Genomic DNA, 9819 nt, shown 5'->3' on the forward strand with positions numbered 1-9819 from the left:
CAGTGAACTTTACTGATGGTACTGAAGAGAGTAGGGAGGGCTCCCTAGGCCCCTCCTTTAGTTATGGGGATCTGGGATGGAAATTGTTAGGGAGATGCTCAGTGTTGGGTGCAGAGTTGGGACAGGGACTCCTCAGCAACCAAGGGCCTCTCTCTTGCTCTCAGTGTCCTTGCTGGGGTGGGTGGTCCAGGGTTTCTTACTCCTTGGAGGCCATGTAGGCCATGAGGTCCACCATCTGTTGCTGTAGCTGTATTCATTGTCATACCAGGAAGTGAGCTTTACAAAGTTGTCATTGAGAGCAATGCCAACCCCAGCATCAAAGGTGGAAGAGTGGGAGTTGCTGTTGAAGTTGCAGGAGACAACCTGGTCTTCAGTGTAGCCCAGGATGCCCTTTAGTGGGCCCTGAGATGCTTGCTTCAACCACCTTCTTGATGTCATCATTCTTGGCAGGTTTCTCTGGGCGGCATGTCAGATCCACAACAGATACATTGCGGGTAGGAACATGGAAGGCCATGCCATTGAGCTTCCTGTTCAGCTCTGGGATGACCTTGCCCACAGCCTTGGCAGCACCAGTGGATGCAAGGTTGATGTTCTGGGCAGCCCCACGGCCATCACGCCACAGCTTTCCAGAGAGGCCATCCACAGTCTTCTGAGTGGCCATGATGGCATGGACCGTGGTCATGAGCTCTTCCATGATCCCAAAGTTGTCATGGATGATCTTGGCCAGAGGGGCTAAACAATTGTTGGTGCAGGATGCATTGATCTTAAGTGAGTTGTCATATTTCTCATGGTTCACACCCATCGCAAAAATGGGAGCATCGGCAGAAGGGGTGTAGATGATTACCCCTTTGGCTCCACCCTTAAAGTGGGGCCTGGCCTTCTTCTCCATGGTGGTGAAGATGCCAGTAGACTCCACAATATACTCAGCACCAGCATCACCCATTTGATGTTAGCGGGATTTTGCTCTTGATGATGGGCTTCTCATTGATGACAAGCTTCCCATTCTCAGCCTTGACTGTGCTGTTGAATTGGCCATGGGTGGAGTCACACTGGAACGTGTAGGCCACATAGTTGAGGTCATTGATGGCAGCAATCTCCACTTTAACAAGTGGAGAGCAGGAGGCAGCTCTGGTAACAAGGTGCCCAATATGGCCAAATCTGTTCATATCGACCTTCACCATCTTGTCTATGGGACAAGGTTGGCACTGCACAAGAAGATGTGGCTGTCTCTGGAACAGGGAAGAGCAGAGAGTTTTTTCTGTCATTTCTAAGAGATACAATCTTATAGCAGAAGACTTCCTGGTCCTCTAGGTCTTAAAATCTTTCTGTGTCCTCTTCCTTGATGTTCCCAAGACAGCAGCACAGGGGTTTTGTTGTAGATCCGTTGGTGGGAACAGGGCACCTCAAGATCAGTTGTTCTTTGCAGTTTGATTGGTTGTGGTAGTGTCAGTCTGCTGCAAGGAGGAGCCACCCTGCTCTGCGATGAGGGCGAGTATTTAGAATCCCAGGCTTAGTAAAGTGGCAGTAGTAGGTTCTCCTCTAAGATCTATGACCTCACGAGCCCCAGGTAGTTGGCTAGATTTCCAGTACCAGGAATGACTTCCCTCCTGTTGCATCAGGCCCTAAGAACAATTGGACAGCTATTACTCACCGCCAAGACATGAGTGACACTGCATCTTTCAGGAAATCTTACCATTCTGGCCATTGTTGCAGCTCTTACATGCTTCCTGCCATCTCTCCTGCAGTGATCCATGAGCCTTGGGAGGAGAGGTAAGGTACGCATGTTCCTCTTAGAGCTGACATTTCGCAATGTCTTACTCTCTGTACCTCGTCCAGTTTTGGGCAACTTGTGTTAAGCATATTCTACTGCAAATAGAAGGTTCCCGGGTGAGGACTGAGGTATGCATAGATCTGTGGGTGTAATCATTAGTCACTAGGAGTCCGTTTACTAGTACGTCCATTTAGCAGCACAATAGCATGTTTTAGCCAATGGCCTATGATCTGTTTAGCCTTTGGTCCTTAGCCTGATAATGGGGCCCAGGGTATAGGTTTCATTTTGTGGAGGGGATTTAAAGCCAATCCGAAAGTGGTTACTCATTCTCGAGATGCTTGTACCACCATTCCACAAGTGGACATGCCTTGCCAGTCATTATAGTAGTTTACAAGGCTCATAACCGTGTATACTTGATTATTACTTTTCTCTGGGAGCTTGCATAGCATCTTCCAACGTGATGGAAGTTAGCCAATAGGGATGAAGTTTGCAGGTCCACATCAGTTTGAATTCACCATGCTCTATGACTTAAGCATGTGGTGTCTTCAGCAATAGGATTTTACAGTCATGTTCCAGAGGGTACCTGTCTGAGTTTGGGTTTTACTGCTGTGAGCAGACACCATGACCAAGGCAATTCTTATAAGAACAGCGTTTAATTGGGGCTGGCTTACAGGTTCAGAGGTTCAGTCCATTATCACCAAGGCAAGAACATGGCAACATCCAGGCAGGCATGGTGCAGGAGGAGCTGAGAGTTCTACATCTTCATCTGAAGGTTGCTAGCTGAATACTGAGTTCCAGGCAGCTAGGATGAGGGTCTTAAAACCCACGCCCACAGTGACACACCTACTCCAACAAGGTCACACCTCCTGATAGTGACACTCCCTGGGCCAAGCATATTCAAACAGTGACAGTTTCCTAGAGCAATTGCAATAGTCTGTAATATTTGGAGATCTGTGGAATCTCACTGGTCAATAACTTTCCTTGTACTGGGATTTTTATGTGTTAGCCTCTGGTGTTTTATAGGGGCATTGTTGCCTTGTTACAGGTTAACTCCATTTTAACTCCTTTTATGTACATATGTATTTTAGAATGCTTCTTCAGTATAGAATTCTGGGCCTTTTTCAGAAGATCTTTTGTGGCTTTTATCCTTTGTCTCCTCTTATACCCCTATACTCCCTGACCTTAAATTCTCCCTCTTCAATTATTTCCTATAAATGCACTAGTGCATTATATCTCCCCTCCTTTGAAGGCTCCTCCTCATGGCCCCTTAGCAATTTTCTGACTTCTGTGGATATTTCAAATGAAGCTCATACATCTGAAGATTCAAAATTAATATCCACAGATGAGGGAGAACACTGGATGCTCGTCTTGCTGGGTTGAGGTTACTTCTCAGAATGATTGTTTCTGGCTCCATTCATTTGCCTGTGGGTTTCATAATTTCATTCTTCTTCATAGCCAATTAATGTTCTGTTGTGTAAGCATTCTCGCACTTTCATTGTCCATTCATCAGCTGATGTTTCTATTTCCTGGCCATTGTGAGTAGTAGCGCTACAATGAAATGGACCGCTAGGCGTCTCTAGAGCAGGACATAGAGTCCTTTGGGTGTGCGGATGCTTTGTCTAGTTGTGTGCCCCATTTTAAAACTGGCTCATTTGTTTTCTGTCCTTTGAGATTGGTTCTGTCTTATGGCCTAGACTGACCTTCAGTCTGAGGTCTACTTTCCACACTACATGCATGCCCCACCACACTCAGCTGTATATGGTTTTATTTTGATGTAATCACATTTGTTAGTTCTTGCTATAACTTCCAGGCCTACTGGGGTCCTATTTAGAGAGTCATTGTCTGTGCTCATGTTTTGAAGAGTTTCTTCCACATTTTCCTTTAGTAGTTTCAAAGTGTCAGGTCTTACATTAGAGGTCTATGATCTATTTGAGTTGATTTGTGTGTGTGTGCGTGTGTGTGTGTGCGAGCACGTGTTTGTCTGGTTTTTGACTTTGTTGAGAATCTGATGGTGTAAACTCAGGAGCTTATTTGCAGGTTCCTTTTCTTTTCCCAGTCTCCATAGCTCTTTCTGTGCCTGCACCAAGTGATTCATTACTGTTGCTTGGTGGTATTACTTGAAATTAGGTTCTGTGGTATTTGCAGCACGGTTCTTTTGATCAGGATTGCTGCAGCTATTTAGCGTCATCAATATTTAGAGTCTTCTGTTTAGGATCATTTTAGTTCTGTGAACGTTTGTCATTGGTGGGGATTGCATAGAACCCATAGACCATTTTTAGCCATTTACAATGTTAATTTTGTCAGTCCAAGAGCAAGGGAGGTCTTTCCAATTTCTAATGCTCTCTTTAACTTCTTTTTAACATTGCTTCATACTTTTATGGCGGAAACCTTTTACCTCCTTTAGGTTTATTAATAACCTTTTAGGTTAATTAAAGCTCCCCTCCTCTGTTTTGAGGCCACTGTGAGTAAGATTGATAGGCTATTTCCCCCTAATTTCTCAATATGTTTATTAGTACATAGAATAGGTATTTTATATATTGATTTTGTGTCCTGCTCCTGTGCTGAAAGTGATTATCTGATAATGAATTTTATGGTGGAGTCTTTTAAATATAGGAGGATCAAATCATCTACCTATAACAATAATTTTAAGCCAGCTGTGGTGGTACACACCTTAGATCCCAGATTTCTGTGAGTTTGAGGCCAGCCTGGTGTACATAGAGTGGTCCAGGACAGTCAGGGCTACATAGAGGGAACCTATCTAAAATTAAATTAAATTAAAATTAAAACTTAACTCAATAGTGTTACTTCTGTCTTTCTTTTTTGTATCTACTTTCTTTTCTTTTCTTCCTTCCTTCCTTTCTTTCTTTCTTTCTTTCTTTCTTCCTTCCTTTCTTTCTTTCTTTCTTTCTTTCTTTCTTTCTTTCTTTCTTTCTTTCTTTCTTTCTTTCTTTCTTTTTTTCTGAGACAAGGTTTCTCTGCATAACCCTGGCTGTCCTGGAACTCACTCTGTAGACCAGGCTGGCCTTGAACTCAGAAATCCTCCTGCCTCTGCCTCCCAAGTGCTGGGAGAAAAGGTGTGCGCCACCTCTGCCCAGCTGTGTCCATTTTCTTTCTCTTGTCTTATCGCTATGGCTGAAACATCAAAAACTGTATGGAATAAGAATGGTGACAATGGATACCTTGATTTTACAGAAAATGCTTCCAGTTTTCATCTTTTACTTTAATATTGTCTATAGGTCTATTATGTGTAGATTTTTTATATTTACGTATATTACATTATGGTTTCATCTTTCTATCCCTAAATTCCTCAGGGCTTTATGAAGGTATGATGAGCTTTGTGATGGTTATTTTTTTCCCCGCATCTATTGCAAGTATTGTGTGACTTTTACACTTGATTCTATTTATAGAATGTATAATATACATGTTGCTTGCTGCTGTGAGCAATGGAGATTTGATCTAAAGAACTAGATGATAGGCTGGATAGCAAGGCCATGCAGGTCACACAGAGTTTGAGGGGTTACAGCTGACATGAGAATTGCTCCAAGTTGGGTTAAGATGGCCAAACTCTTAGCTTTGTTGCCTCCTTGATTTATGCTGAGTCTCACTCTGCTGAGAACTCATGATGTAGCCCAATATAGAACTCAATGGCTCTATGTCTGAAGGAAGGTTCATATTTGGAAACTTGTCAAGGAATCAGAATTTTAATTGAAGAGACTGCCTTGGTGTGCTGATCCCACATTCCCTAATTACCTGATAGTGTGAGCTGAGTAGTCTTAGTCTGTTTTAGTCATCATGGATATCATAACAAAATACCATAAGCTGTGTTGCTTAAACAATAGGAATGTATTTTCTGTAGGTTTTTAAGGCTGAGAAATTCAGAATCAAGGTGTTAGAGGATTTGGTTCTGCAGAAGGTTTTTCTTCTGGCTGCAAGTGACTGGGTTATTGCTTTGTCCTCACATGGCTTTTGTTCAGCGTGTGCACAGAAACGAAAATCTCTTTCTTTCTTTCTTTTTTTTTTTTTTTTTAAGATAGAAGCCTTTTCTGATTAGGAGGCCATCATGTGAACTAATATAACCATAATTACCTCCAAAATTCTAAATATCTCCAAATGCACTCCATTTAAGTCATAGTACTGCCCCATCTTGCGACAAGGCAAGAGAAAGAAAATGGATATAGCCAGGCAGAGGTGGCGCACACCTTTGATCCCAGCACTTGGGAGGCAGAGGTAGGTGGAGCCTTTCCCAGACCTTACTTTTGTAGCAAGTCATAGGTTGGGTTCTGGGAAAGCAGAGACATGAACATGTGGAATATGCATAAAAACGGTTCTTATAAGAACAGTTGTGGGAGGGAGCTGAAGGAGCTAGGGCTGGTTACAGAGGGCATGCAGACCACACAGAGGGTCTGTGGTCATGCTGACCACCAGAATTGACTCAAACGGAGCTAAATGGTCAAGCTCTTAGCTCTGTTGCATTCTTATTTTCTGACTGTGTCTCACTCTGCTGAGAACTCACTATGTAGACCAAGATGGATTCAAACTCATAAAGATTCTCCTGATTCAACCTCCCATCCTGGCTCTGTACCTCCTCATTAATCATCAATAGTATGTGGGCCTTCCTGGACAGGATACCAACCTTAGGCAAAGTGGCTACCCAATAGCCATTACAAATTCATACTAGAAGGGGATTGGAGCAGAATCTCACCATTTCCACCATGAACCATTTCAATCTTTCACTACTTCTGTTTTCAAGGAAGAGAGACCATTTCTACTCCCAGGAGGAATGAGAGAAATTCCTCAGTCTCCACTCCCCATACTCTTTAGGGAAGGAGAATGAGAAGGGTCAGAGACTAAACCACTTCTGACCCCTTTCTGTTTCTGCCTCATTTTCTGTTTCTTCTTTTCCATAGGACTCAACATATTCTGTCCTCCATGTTTCCAGTTTATGGGACTTGTCCCAAATCTGTGGGAGGTGTGAGTTCTCTCTTCTGATACAGGGCAACATGCTTAGTTTTTGTTACTAAGCTCCTTTGCCATACCGAACCTTTTTCTAATTTGACGTTCTGTCTCATCTGAGACTGGTCCCTTGCAGCCCAGGCTGTCTTCAAACTTACTGTGTAGTTGTTCTTAACTCCCGATCCTCCTGCCTCTACTTCTTTAGTGCTGAGATTAAAGGAGACGATCACCTTGAACAACAGGGTCTCACACTGTTGGTGAACTACCTGGAATTCACTATGTAGCCTAGGCAGAGTAAATACCAGGCTAGCCTTTATAATATATAACACACACAAATATAATTTAATATATAAATATATAAGATATTATATATGGCATTACATTTCAGATATTATATAGAAAATATAAGAAGATCCTGTCTCAAAAAAATACAAATCCTAGGGTAAGTCCATCTTTGCATGCAGTTTGTTAATATACCATGGGTGCTAGAATATACATGCCATGCTTGGAGAATCCTGAATAACCAAGGATACTCTCCAGCAAACAAGAAAGTAAGCCTATAAAGAAACAAATTCTAAAAAGGAGCTGCTCTTGCCTTGGAGAACAGTGAGGTGAGGTTTTTGGTTGTGTAAGAGCAGTCAGGTTAAACTAAGGCAAGAAGAGGCGGGTTTGTTAGGGAAAGTTTTACCAAGGAGAGGGCATCTCTGTATAAAGATGGGGCAAATGCAAAGACTTAAGGATTATGTATATATGTATATATATGAGGAAGCAGGATTAAACTCTGGGAATATATATTTATGATCTAAATATGAAACAAACATTTAGGGTATTGGCAATAAGGGAAGAGAACCAACTACATCCTTACTCCCTGCTCATTTTCCTAGGGTGTATTGATGTGGCATTGACAGTGTCCTCCATAGGAGAGTTTTTTAGACCTTTTATACTCTTTATCCCTCTTTGATAACAGTTTGCAGGACCTTGTATATATAGTTTTATAAACAGCTATACAAGTCATGGGTTTACTGATAGCAACTCACAAAGAAATTCATTTAATAATTCTTAGATATATATAAATATGTAATTTTCCATTTATTAAAATGAAAGCAATTTTGCATGCCAATGAGATGACTATGCTTGTTAACTTTGCATAAGGAATTAAATCTTGACTGAATAGTTGACATCACTTGAGATAGAGCATCTTCAATGTTTGTTACAGAGTTGATATTTTGATTTTATCATTGTCAATTCTGGTAGTGCTGATTTGCATAAATATATACTACAAAACATGTTTAGGTCACCAGGCTTGCATGGCAAAGCTCTTACTGAGTCATGTTGCTAACCCCAAATGTTTATTTATTCTTTTGTGGTGTTGGGGATGGAACACAGGACCTTGTGCATGCTCAGCAAGGAACTGACCACTGGGCTACATCCCCAGTCCCTGAAACAGCAATTTAAAAAAAAAAAATCCTGCCAGGCAGTGGGGGTGCGTGCCTTTAATCCCAGCACTTGGGAGGCAGAGGCAGGTGAACTTCTGAGTTCAAGGCCAGCCTGGTCTACAGAGTGAGTTGCAGGACAGCCAGAGCTATACAGAGAAATCCTGTCTCAAAAAAACAAAACAAAACAAACAAACAAACAAAATCCTAATTCAAAACAGATACAGAGATATATTGAGACATGCTACAGAATGATGGTAGGGAAATATTGAAAGTTCTTATTTTCTGTAGAAAAGTTTGTATAAGAACAGAACACTTTATATCTACAGTAAAAAGAATTCTGCAATTTCTAATATCTGAGCTGAGGTGGGACAAGCAGCATTTGTTGGTGGTATTTTCTATAATGGTGCACATGGTGCAAAGTGTATATGTCATGTGTTCACAACCAAGGCCGCAGTAAAATCACACAACATAACACAACACCAAACGGGCAAGTGCTACCAGGAATGGCTCACATTCACTATGTATTTGACATTGAATATTTGCTCTTTACATGTTAGAAAATCTTTTACTTTTGCTAAATTTTGCATGTATATCTCCTCATCCGGTTACTCTATACCCATTATGTGGTTCATACTCCAGTTGAAGAAGATGGGCTCTGAAGAAGAATAGAAACACTCTCTTTGCCTGAAAATGGTGTTTAATTTTGCATGCATATATGGTTAAACACAAGGGTTCCTGAACTATTTAAGTGGGGTGAGTAGGTGAAAAAGACTAGCAATGGTAATAATGGAGAACTATATGGTATATCAAGTTCAAATACAGGGTTTTGAATTGTCTTATTTATAGTTATAAAGAAAACAAAAATAGCTAAAATTAATATAACTGAAACATTGGACCAATGGGAATGAGCATAACTCTTGCCCTTCCTAGTAGGTTTTTTTTTGTTGTTACTGTGGTTTTTTGTTTTTTTGTTTGTTTTGAGACAGAGACTCTCCGTAGCCCTGGCTGAACTGGAACTCGCTGTACAGGCTAGGCTGGCCTCCGCCCCTTTGCCAAGCTGGACTTTACGTGTGCATTTCCACATTCTTCTACTTTCCTCAGGACTTGAGCATTTTTGGTTCTCTGCTTTTTAGAGTTCTTGCCTGTAACCGGTTTGCGATTCTAAAAGGCAAGGTGTTTTGGATTCCTTTTGTTACTGGTGCTGGCTCAGAATTCATCACTTTAGCAAAACTTGTGGTTTGACTTTTAAAAACAAGTGACAGTAAAATTATGATTTAGCCAATGATGGACTGGTAGGCTGGACAGCACTATTACTGTCACAAGTTGACAGAAGTGGTGAACTTCAAGAGTAGAAACAAAGGAAAACAATGTTTAAAAATAATATAACAAATATCTTGGGTAGACAAAGGGGTTGGAGAAATCGAGAACTTTCATGATTCCCCAAACACTGGGTGATTAAGAGAGGCCTGGAGACATGGCTCTGTGGCTAAGAGCATTGGCTATTCTGTCAGAGGACCCAAGTTCTAGTTCCGTTATCCACCTTGTGGCTCACAACCATTCATAACTCTAGGCAATCTGATGTTCTCTTCTGGTCTTCTTGGGAACCAGGCACATACATACATACATACAGGCAAAACACACACACACACACACACACAC

The 9819-nt window shown here is 41.6% G+C and overlaps 1 pseudogene; it reads right to left on the reverse strand.

The window, feature by feature from the left end:
* Window positions 1–240: 240 nt before the first annotated feature.
* Window positions 241–999, reverse strand: LOC116072989 (annotated as a pseudogene).
* Window positions 1000–9819: the final 8820 nt, after the last annotated feature.

This window comes from Mastomys coucha, unplaced genomic scaffold (assembly GCF_008632895.1).
Source record: "Mastomys coucha isolate ucsf_1 unplaced genomic scaffold, UCSF_Mcou_1 pScaffold23, whole genome shotgun sequence".
NCBI lineage: Eukaryota > Metazoa > Chordata > Mammalia > Rodentia > Muridae > Mastomys > Mastomys coucha.